The sequence below is a fragment of the Pinus tabuliformis genome, chromosome 5_1 (genome assembly GCF_031772625.1).
Source record: "Pinus tabuliformis cultivar Carrire ecotype Pingquan chromosome 5_1, CPIR1, whole genome shotgun sequence".
NCBI lineage: Eukaryota > Viridiplantae > Streptophyta > Pinopsida > Pinales > Pinaceae > Pinus > Pinus tabuliformis.
In genome coordinates, this window is record NC_142305.1 from 313,700,433 (window position 1) to 313,712,292 (window position 11,860).

Sequence of the window (11,860 nt, forward strand, 5' to 3'; positions counted from 1 at the left end):
ACTTCCCACAATGATATAATAGTCGGTCCTTTACATTATAGTCCAATTCTTCTACTCTTTTTCCTTGACTTAAATTTGCATATACATCTTTAAAGTCTATATCTTGAGCATATATAATGGGTCTAGATAACATATTTGCAACCTTATTATGTATGCCCTTTTTATATCTGATGACTAAATGAAACTGTTGTAGAAAACCCATCCATCTATAGTGTCTTGATTACTGCAACTTAGTTTGGGAGTGTAGATATTGAAGTGGTTTATGATTAGTATGTATTACTGTCTCTTTGCCCATTAAGTAATGTTTCCACTTTTTCACACTCTGTACTAATGCATACAATTCTTTATCATATGTAGGATAGTTAACCACTGCAAAATTAAATGTCTTAGAATGATAACATATGGGTTTACCGTGCTGTGTCAATATTGCTCCCATGGCATAGTCACTGGCATCTGTTTGGATCTCAAATGGTCTTTGAAGATCAGGCAGTGCTAGTACATGTGTTATACTAATCTTTTCTTTCAAGGTGTCGAAGACTTTCTGCTGTTTGCCTCCCCACTGAAACAACTTGTTCAATCCTATTAAAGCATGTAAGGGAGCTACAATTAAGGAAAAGTTAGAAATGAACTTTCTCCATTATTGTGCTGCCCCTAAGAAGCTTCTAACTTCTGTAGCTGATTTGGGTTTAGGCCAGTTCACAATGACTGCCACCTTAGAGGGATCTATCTTCAATTCACCACCCCCTACTATGAGTCCCAAATAATTCAAAGATGTTTTGCAAAATTCACATTTTGAGAGTTTAACATAAAATTTCTCTCTTTTCAAAACATCTAGTGTCTGCTTAACATGCTTTAAGTGTTCTTCCCATGTTTTGCTAAATATCAGAATGTCATCCAGATACACAATAACAAAATCATCAAGAAAAGGTCTGAGCACATCATTCATTAATCTCATGAAAGTAGTAGGAGCATTAGTTAAGCCAAAAGGCATAACCAGCCACTAATACAATCCCTGCTTTGTCTTGAAAGCAGTCTTCCATGCATCTTGTTCTGCAACTCTGACCTGATGGTATCCATTATGCAAGTCTAACTTGGAAAAATAAACATCTTCTTTCAATTGATCTAACAGATCATCTATGCGAGGAAGGGGATAACGATTTTTTATTGTTATCTTATTCAGTGCTAGGTAATCAATGCACATTAACCACGAGCCATCTTTCTTTCTCACCAAAATGATGGCTGACCCACATGGTGATGTGCTAGGTCTAATGAACCCTTTCTCAAGCAACTCCTGCACTTGCCTCTTGATTTCAGCATTCTCTAAAGCGGACAACCTGTACATTCCAATGTTAGGCAATGGAGCATCTTGCTGCAAAATAATATCATGCACTATTTCCTTTTTGGGTGGCAAACCTTTAGGTTCTTGAAACAAGATATCATACTATAAAACAACCTTTTCTAAATCAGCTTGTTGTTTGGCATCACAGTAAAAATTGTTTACATGAGTTTATCATTCAATTCATCTACCCTACGTTTATGAGAGTATAATTATTCTTGAGCTTATGAGCTCTTACAAAGTATTTGATTCCATCTTTAACAAGTAGATACTTGTTCTCTGCTCTATAGAAAATAGCTTTTATGTCATACACGTAAGGAATTCCTAAAACAATTCCACATATATCCAAAGGAATTATGTCTAACTCAACCTCATCTACAAATGTTGACCCAAACGAAAACTTGAGTTTGCATTGTCTAGTCACTTGTAGTTGTGCTTTATCATTTAACCATCCTAATGGATATGGTTTCTTGTAAGGTGTAGTCACTAATCCAAACTTCTTTACAATTGCTTTAGAAATTAAATTTACTTGTGAGCCACTATCAAACAAAGTATCAATCTTTTGATGTTTGGAATGTGGAAAAGCTCATGTCTTTTTCTCTCATTTTCTTCATCAATAATAGATTGTACAAAATTACTAGTAGATGCTTCAGAATAATTACCTCTTATACCTGTGGCTGCAATAGTTGTTTCATCTCCTGAGTCTGACCCCAAATCTTTCTAAATAGCTACAACTGTCTTCTTCTTCTTGCCCTCGAACTTCTTAGGTCTCAGCTCTAGATGCAGAATCCAACAATGCTCATCATCATGCCGATCCTTTTTACAGTGAGTGCATGAAGCCTTGCTTTTCTGTGTAGTGTTAGCCTTCCTTGCTTTCCATTTTTGCTTTATTTTCTCCTTATTCTTGCTTGCAGTGGGTTGGGATGATCCCCCAACTTCTGTACTTCCATTCTTTCCTCTAGCTTCTAGATGAGTAGCTTGTATAGATACCTCATCTATACTAGTGGGATTAAACATGAGGATAGTGTTCCTCATGTAGCTGTGTAGACCACCAATGTACTTCAACAGAGTCTCAGGTGAGTCTAATGAGATTCCTAGAATCAATGCTCTCTTTCTAAATTCTTGAGTGTACCCTTGCACACTTTGCCCTTTCAACTGTCGAAGAGTTTGCCAACTCATCATGGCTTGCTGCATGTAGGCCAATGGATAAAACTACTTTTTTATTGCAGAAACAAATTCACTCTAGATAGAGATAGTCTTACCATGTCTCTTCATGTCAGCTTGGGTCCTACCTTCCCACCAAACAAGGGAAGTGCCTCCAAGGCTTAGGCTTGCCAGCTGAAGCTTGCTCTTGTCTAAATCGATATTCTGCACTTTGTAATAAACATCAATTTGTCTAATCCAATTGTCCATCTTTTCTGCATTCAACTCTCCATCATATATAGGTAAATCAAATTTAACATCTAGTTTAATCAAAGATGCCTTCTTTTTATGTTCAGGGCTATTAAGAGGTGTGAGAAAGCTTTCTTCTTTCCCTTTGCCTTTTGAGTGGTCATGGAAGTGAGACTCATCTTCTCCTTTGTCTTGTTTAAAGCCTAATGAATCTTCAACCTTATGTTTTCTAAAGTCCCTATACATTTCTTCTACCATGGACTTTATGGCTAGGAAACTATCTATGAATTGAGGGTCTGGACCCATTGAACCTTCCTCTGACATTGTCTTTCGAGGATAGACTCTCCCAATTTCAGGATTAGTTTCGACCAACTCTCCTAATTTGAGCTTTGATCTAATTAGCATTCAACAACTAAATCTAACACAAGCTTGTCTAACCTTAACAGCCTAAAGCTCTGATACCACTTGATATGAAAATCACTCGTGAGTGATCTTAGTTAAATAATTAATGAATGAAGGTATTATAGACTCATGTGCTGGTGTGTGTCTATGTTATTTTAGGCAACAGATCGATCAGATTGCAAAATACACAGACAATGGAAAATGAAAAACAGTAAGGGAACACAATAAGAAAATACAAGAACACAACACATTAATAAGGAGTTCACCCTATTCTCCAGGGCTACGTGTGGTGGCCTTCTTTTATTGTGTCTTTAAAGCATAGATTTACAATGAGGAGCTCAACTTGAGTCTCCTGAAACAAAGGATGCCTAGTAGGGTGGTTCTTGGATTCCCCAAGCCACTAGAGTGCATAGAATCTTTCCTTACCAAGTCTCAACCTCTCTAGTCTTTAATGGGAGGAGCCCAATGTGGTACTCAATTCCTGACAGATCCTCACAAGGATCGCTTGAACCTCTCAAGCCTTCTGTCTACTCGATGCTGCCTTACACTACAGGTCAGCTCAGATCTATGTTTTTCTACCTCTTACTTCACTGTCTCTTTCGTCCTTTTATCATTGTCCCCTTCTCTGGTTTTTCCTTTTCTTCCTCTATTCTTTTCTTTGTCTGTTCATGGCTTAAAGCCAATTTGTCCTTTATTGTTCGCTTCCTCTTTCACCCCTTCGGATCTCCTGCTACTATTCTCTTGGAGTTCCCTGCCTCTGGGTCATCGCCAACGTCTCACAAGGAGGTGGCCACTTGTCCTCTCACGAACTGCGCCAGCTCTTCCTCAACGGTTGGGTATTTTGGTTACATTGTGAAATGATTCATTCGCTAACTCAGCGGTCAAATCGGACTTTAGAATTTTATATGTTGTGACTTAATTCCCCCATCAAATCTAGTTTCTCCATCGGGCGCAATCTCCGCTGTCAGATCTAGAACCCCCAGATCCTATGGTTTCGCTCTTATCACGCGGTTGACTTGCTCGACTGTTAGCCCGCGATGAGAGGCAATTTTCTCTCTCATCTGCCAGACACGCATCGTTTGATGAATGGAATCGCTCGTTTTCTGCTAAATCCACTTACCACCCCAATATGCCTCTGATATACCATCGGTTTTGGAGCGCGGGACCCGCCTTTCAACTTAGCGCTTTCCTTATGGTTTCCCGACTCCCCATGCGACCGAGTGCTTCGGGGCTTCTCCTTCTCAAGGGGTTTTGCCCAGCGATCAGAAATGGCCTCTGATTCCCGATCCGAGCTTCCTAACTACTAGTTTTTCCTCCTGTGCGATCTCCATGGGCCTCAGTCAGCGCACTTTGACCGAGATCCTCGTCGTTCCTTGCTGGCTGCAAATTTCCACTGTCCAGAGGTCTTCTTGATAGCTCTTTTTTTATAAACTCAAAGTCTATCCTGATTTGATACAGTCATGGCACTTTGATAATTTTCATGGATCCAATTTGGATCATTGGAGTTGAGTGTGGAACTTGTAAAGAATTCAAGCCATAATCCCAAAGAGTCAAGTCAAGTTGACAAAATCTCACGGAGACGTAGCCCACGAGATCGGTGTGAACTCCTTATTAAATTTGATGATATGTGTGATGTTTATTTGCTGCATTATATGTCTGATATATGTGTTTAATATCAGAAGAAACAAATCAATTTAAAGCACTTAAACAGATGAAAACAAACAAACACATACACCTATTTCAAGTACATAATTCCGCAATTGTCAACATAAGCTAGATCATGTTTGTTTAAGTTTTGGAGTGGGAGGCTCTTGTAAGCATGACAAGTTTTTCAAGCCCTCATTTCATATCAGATGGTATCAGAGCAGGATGCTTGATTGACAGTGCAATCTATTTTCTTGTTTGACTTGAAAGGTGTTTAAGCAGGACAATCAAATTCTATTGATTGATTATTTTTAAACTGACTATTGTTTGAGTTTTCAAAGATGAACGGAAAGCTATTGTTAGCTAATTCCAAGAGAGGAAACGAATGAAGAAGGGATGAAGGCATTCTCCTTACCCCAAGGACCTCAAGGCAATCCTTGAAGCACAAGAGGTTTGATGAAAAATGGTTGTTGTCTAAGAGTTTGACTATGTAGTCGTTTGGTTCAATCATTTGATTCAAGAATTTGTTAATCGATTCTGAATTTTGTTGAAGTTCTTTTGTTCATTTTGATAATGACAACTTCCACAAGTGAGTTTTCAAAATCATCCTCCTTCACAAGATTCTTTGATGAAGGCTTGAAGCAAGAATTTTTCATCATGATGAATATGGTGAGAGAAATGTATGAGGATGAAAGGAAGAGCACTAAACTTCAACAACAGTTGAATTCCATGAAGGAAGAGAAACATTTGCTTTCTGACCAATTGCAGGAAATGGAAAGCCAACTTCATATTGCAAATATGAATCTGGAAAGGATGCATGAGTTGGAGACACAGCTCCTTGTTTCCAAAGAAGCCTTAGCCAAGTATCAGCTTGAAGAAGAGGTAAACAATTCTAGTTTGTCTTCAAATTCTTCTAAGAATGTTTTATGTTGGTTCTTTTGAAAAACATACAAGAGGCATAGGATCCAAGTTAATGTCCAAAATGGGATATTAAGGAAAAGGATTGGGCAAACATGCACAAGGTATTGTTGAGCCAATAATGATTGAGGAAAAGCCTAAGTACTTGGGTCTTGGCTATGGGAAATCTTATGGAGAAAGTTCCAGAGCAGCCATGAAGACAATTGAAACAGTTCCTAGAAGAGGTTTCATTTCAGGTTCTCTACCTCAAGTTCTAAAGATTGTATTCTTTGGGTACCTATGCAATAGTTTGAAACATACTTTGCAGGAAGAAGGTGTTCATAAGCATGCACTTGAACAAGATAGTTCTGAAAGCTCTAAAACCATTGAAGGGATTGATGGTGTTCCAAAGGGAGTTGCTTCTTCATTTGATTCACCTCCTCATGAAGGTAATGAAGGTGAAAGAGAAAGGTATAAATCTGATTTCCATCACACTTATTTTGATCATGTAAGGCATGGAAAATTTCCACACAAGCATTGGAAAAGAATTGCAAGTTCTTTTTGTGGTTTGGTTAACCATAGTGTTTCAAGATGTTGGAAAAGAATGGCCACATACAGGAAACTTTTGAAGGAAAGAAGGCAAGAAGCCAAAGGTCCATTAAACAATGTGAATCATGCTGTCAAGAAGATGCATATGTGTTGTAGTTATTTCCATAAGCAAGGACATAGTGCTGAAATGTGTTGGACTCTGAATCGAACAATGCTTCCACAAAAGTTGAAGAAAGTGGAGAAAGAGTATGGCAAGAATGGAAAGGAATTTTCCATCATTGATATGTGTCAGGATGATCAACATGTTGATGTTAATGTGCAGTTAAAGGAAGCGCCTTTCATTTGCATTGATAAGAAATGATTAGAGTTCTTATCAAAGTTGCATGTATTTTGATTAAATGCATTTCTTTGCTAAGGGAATGCAAGTTGCAGGATGGAAAAGTTGAGTATGAGACTCGCTTTATTACAGCGAAAGTTATATTCATTTCAGCTTTGAAAGTACATGTACATGTGATCGAGGATCTTGTACTTATGATTGTACTTAAGAGAAAGTTGAAGGATGAAATGCATGCATGAGAATGATATGCATGAGCACAGGGATGATGATTTCCTAGTATTTTGAACATGTATGTGTGATTAACTTGAAGGGTTGATTACTTTGTTTTTAAACATGCATGCAATTTAATATTGACTTGAAAAAGTTGATTTGATCTCCAAGATTGTAAAAGGGAGATAATGATGAAGTGTTTCATCTTTGTAAAGGCATTGCTTAAATTCTTTTTGTACATGCTTGACTTGAAGGTTCAAATGTTTAAAAGGCGTGATTTTTGTCAACTTGTGATTTAGTCGATCATTTGTAAACATGATGATAATTCACAAGATGTGAAAGTTGTTTCTTTTGTTGAAACAAGAATTTATTTCATCAAGTTCTTTTCTTCTTTCGACATCATCTACAGAAGAAGATTTGCAGTAGCAAAAGTCACCATGGTTACATTTGTGACTTTTTCATGGAAGTGGATTGGAAGTGATGATCAGCTACCTTCTGTAAATTCTAAATGAGTTCAAGGAAGACAGTTCTTGACAGGAGGACAAGCTCATCTAGGAAGGGAAGTGTCGACTACCTTTAAGTTTTTGTTGAAAGGCAATAGCTATGCAGGAAAATGTATGGAGGCTGAAAGAAGAGGGTGATGTACTCTCATCTGTAACTGTTCAAATCAGTATATCAGTCTTTTGGGGTCCAAAAGATTCCCAATGAGGAGGAGTGATAAGATATTGATCCAGGACTTTAGTGATAGCTCAAAATTCAAAGTGTTCAAAAGTGTGTTGAACTTGAACAACCGGATAGATCTCGTCGTCTTGATTCTCGTGCCATGAACGGTTCGAAAAACTGACATCGTATGGAGGAGTTATCACATTTTGAAAAAGTTCAGTAAACTACAATTTTCAAGAATAATTTGATTTTTGGAAATATTAAAAAAAGAATATTTCAAAGAATATTCCTTGGAATATTCTTTAGAATATTCCTTGGAATATTCTTTAGAATATTCCTTGGAATTCCTTGGAATATTCTTTAGAATATTCTATAGAATATTATTTGGAATATTCTTTTTGGGTGGAGCAATCAGGAGCCGACACATGGCAAGCCAAGAGGCTACCATGTGACCCTAGATTGGTGTTATAAAATTTTGTTGGGTCAAGCGTGATCGAACCCGTGACCTCCGACAGGTTAACCAAGCACGTTACCAACTGCACTACTAATTGTTTCTTAACAAACTATGGTCACAATTTATATTTATTTGTTAACTATTTTTGGTTTGGGAATAGACCGCCAGCAGTCTTACCCGCCAGTGGTCCCACGAAAGCCATATCACATGCGCCAGTTTCCAAACAACCCGCCAGCGTTAATTGTAAACCGTCAATCCCCTAATTGCCACTGGGAATCGCGGTCACATGCGCAGCGGTTACGCCAATGGTTAGTTAGCCCGACGATTTCACTTAGCGTACTTCCAAATTTGGTGCATTTTGCCAAATTTAGCTCCAGATAACTACAGTTAGCTGCAACTTGCCAGATTTGGTGGAGTAATTCTAGGAGAGACTGATTAAATGAACTGAAGAGGCAATTTTCAACCTAAGGGAGGAAAAAAAGAGGCTAGCTAGGCTAATTTTGGCATTCTGAAGCCATTGGGACAGTCCAGAGAAGCTGAAGAAGCCATCTTCAAGGAGATTTTTGTCTAGGGAGATTTTGGAGCTAAGGGCCACCAGGGGTTGGAGGCTGTTGCAGGAGCTACCAATATCCATTCTCAGCAAACAAGCAGTCGTTCCTGACTGTAATGAACCTTATGAATCCAATGAAGGTGTTTTTATAAGCATTTGGAGACTTTTAAATGCCGAGATGCTGAAGGGAAGTTTCAGGCAGCCCAAAGCCAACCGAGGAGGAAGGCCTAGATCGGGGATGCAGTGCTCGTTTTGAGAAAATGAACAGTCATTTGTTGATGTCAGATATGTACTGGAGATAGTAACAGAGGTTTTAGAGACATTTGAAGCATTCTGAAGGATTTTTTGTCATCAAGAAGCTCAGTGAAGCTCAGGGCTCCTGCTGAAGGAATCAAGTCCAAGGGAGCCTAGATTTGCTTGCACAATGAAGACAACCATGACAGGGATGTAGATGGTTTTCTAAGACCATTGGTTTATTTTAGTAACCTCTGGAGTTGAGTGTGGAACTTGTAAAATAATTCAAGCCATAATCCCAAAGAGCCAAGTCAAGTTGACATAAGCTCACGGAGACGTAGCCCACGAAATCGGGGTGAACTCCTTATTAAATTTGATGATATGTGTGATGTTTATTTGATGCATTATATGTCTTATATATGTGTTTAATATCATAAGAAACAAAGCAAGTTAAATCACTTAAACAAATGAAAACAAACAAACACATACACTTGTTTCAAGTATATAATTCCGCAATTGTCAACATAAGCTAGATCATGTTTGCTTAAGTTTTGGAGTGGGAGGTTCTTGTAAGCATGAAAAGTTGTTCAAGCCCTCATTTTAGATCACCTTTGCTCCAAACTATAGTGCTCCAAGAAAACTTTAAGTGATCAAGAGTGAGAGAGAGAGAATAATGAGAGAGATCCAAACTTGAATTGACAAAATGTTACCATCTGATCCTCAGAAGCCTCTTTATGAATGAGGCCTCTATTTTCTTCATTTTCCATTATTTTCCTTCAATTTCCTCCTCACATGAAACCTGTGACCTTTCACCTTAATTTTCTCCTAATTTCCTTTATTTTCATAAATAAATGTGCCAAAAATGCCTTTATTAACCTTTATTACATGAAATTTTCACCAAGGATGTTACATTGTGGTAAGTGGTATCTTGCTTAAGTCATGGGATGTTGGTGTTCTACCATTTGAATCTTGAGGGCCAAGGTGGGAATATTTGCATACAATAGGATATTGTGTGATCCTTACCTCTTATGGTAAGTGGTATCTCGCCTATTGTCATTAGTTAATAGTATAGAATATGACCCTTACCTCTCACGGTAAGTTGTATCTCGCCTATTGACATTTGATATAGGGTGGTAGATTTATCTCCCCTATGATGATTCTTCTTCTTTAGATTCAAGAGTGTTCAACAAATTACCAGAGATGGACAAAGATGAGCAAGGTTGAGACATGATATGATACAATGATTTTGATGACTTTATGATGTAGTCGGAAATTCCTCCCTAGCTAAGAGGGGGTGTTGAAATTTAGCAGCTGAGGGAGAAATTCCCTCCATTGGAGAGGCTTCCTCATCCAAATAAACCCCTAATATCCCTTGGAGTATTTAATTTGGGAAAGGAAGAAATATTATTTTTGATGTGAAATCCACATGTGCACAAAAGTTCAAGTCGACCTTAAAGAGAAAATGTGTCTACTCAACCACATATAAATACACATCATGTCACGTCACTTGGAGGACATCATCACACATCACATATTCTATTTCTTGATTTGATTGGTTCGGATAGGTCTGAAATAAGAGGTTCAAGCTCACACATGCAAAGGGAAGGAGGGAATTTCTATTTTCTGTGTTGACTTTCTGTTGGACTGCATTGACTAGCCTTTGATGTCATTTGAATTTGGTTTGTTTTACTTGGAAATTATCTGTTTTGGAAGGCAAAATTGATTATTCAAGAGGCCAAAATGTTCTAGGAATTTTGACCAAGGTTGACCACAAACCTTGACCACAGTTAACCATACTTTTGCTAAAGTTTAACCACAGGTTTTCTCTCTCCTTTGACTGAGTTTTTATTGATTGTTTTGACTAGACTTGACTGAGCTTGGAAGGCTGAGTTTGTTTTTTCCTTGATCGAACATTTTGGAAGTGATTTGACTATTAATTTTTGATTGGTTAGGGCTACTACTATTGTTGTTGACTTTGACCAGAATTGCATATTTGAATTTGACCATAATTGCAGATTTTCTTTTTAACAAGAGTTGACTTTTTGGGCTCTTCTTTGATTGGATATTAGATGGCTTAATTTTTCTGGTCAAAGGTAAGACTTTGACTCATAGTTGATGAATTTGAACATTGTGTTTATGTGTTGAACATTTGACGACAATCTAGTAGAAGAATAATTTGGAAAGGGTTTCTTAGTTGTCTTCTATTGTGCATTGTATTTACTGTTATATCTACAATTATTTATTGTTACTGGAAGATTGAATTGAATTCTAATTGAAGAAGAACTGATATAAGTGATTTTGTTAAACATAGAACACTAGAAAATTAACACTGCAAACTACAATAAATTCAAACATGAATGCGGCAGGGTCCTCAAAAGCCATTCCATGGAAGTGTGGAAGAGTAGTCAGTATGATATTGTTCATTTTAGCTTCCCCATTTGTCTCTTTGATAGGAAAGACTTTAGGTTTTCTATTTCCAACCATATTTTTAGTGGGTGATGGAGGTTCTTCTCCTCTTATAGGCTCCTAAAAAATATCTAGTTGTTCACCCAAAGAGGCCTCTAAATCCTCTATAGAAAAAGTAGAAGACCCACAGTCACCAAAAAGTGAAGGTTGACTACTTGCAGAAGTGGGGGTTTTAGGTAAAACATTTCCTGAGTTATCCCTAGCTCTATGAGGCATGACGTAAATGACCTTCTTTTTGTCTTTTTGTGTGTTTTATGAATAGAAATATTGATGCAAAAATTTTGTTTTGTTTTGTTTTGTTTTTTCTAGGAAATGAAATGAGAAAGAACCAACTTAAAGCCAAAAAAGGTACCTACTTCGACACCTCCCTAGTAACGACGACAAAAAGTGATGACCCCCAATATTAAAACAAGAATGTTGCAACTTCCAAGGTGATAAACTTTAATTATAAATATGGAGGTTGTACAAACTTAAGAGGTATTAGTACTATATGTACAACAGAAAATGTTCTACTTAGGCTAATCTGATGCAGTGAAGTGAATTAAGATGCACAGAGACCAATATGCTACAGGAAATAATTCAAAAATTCAATAAATGGAAAATAGGCCTATCATGACTTTGTAGGAAAAGAAATGGATGAAAAAAACTTATTTTGTTGCAGAGAATGAAATGACATAAAAGAAACCCTAATCTGATTGCATGAAAGTAAATGATAGAAGTAAACCC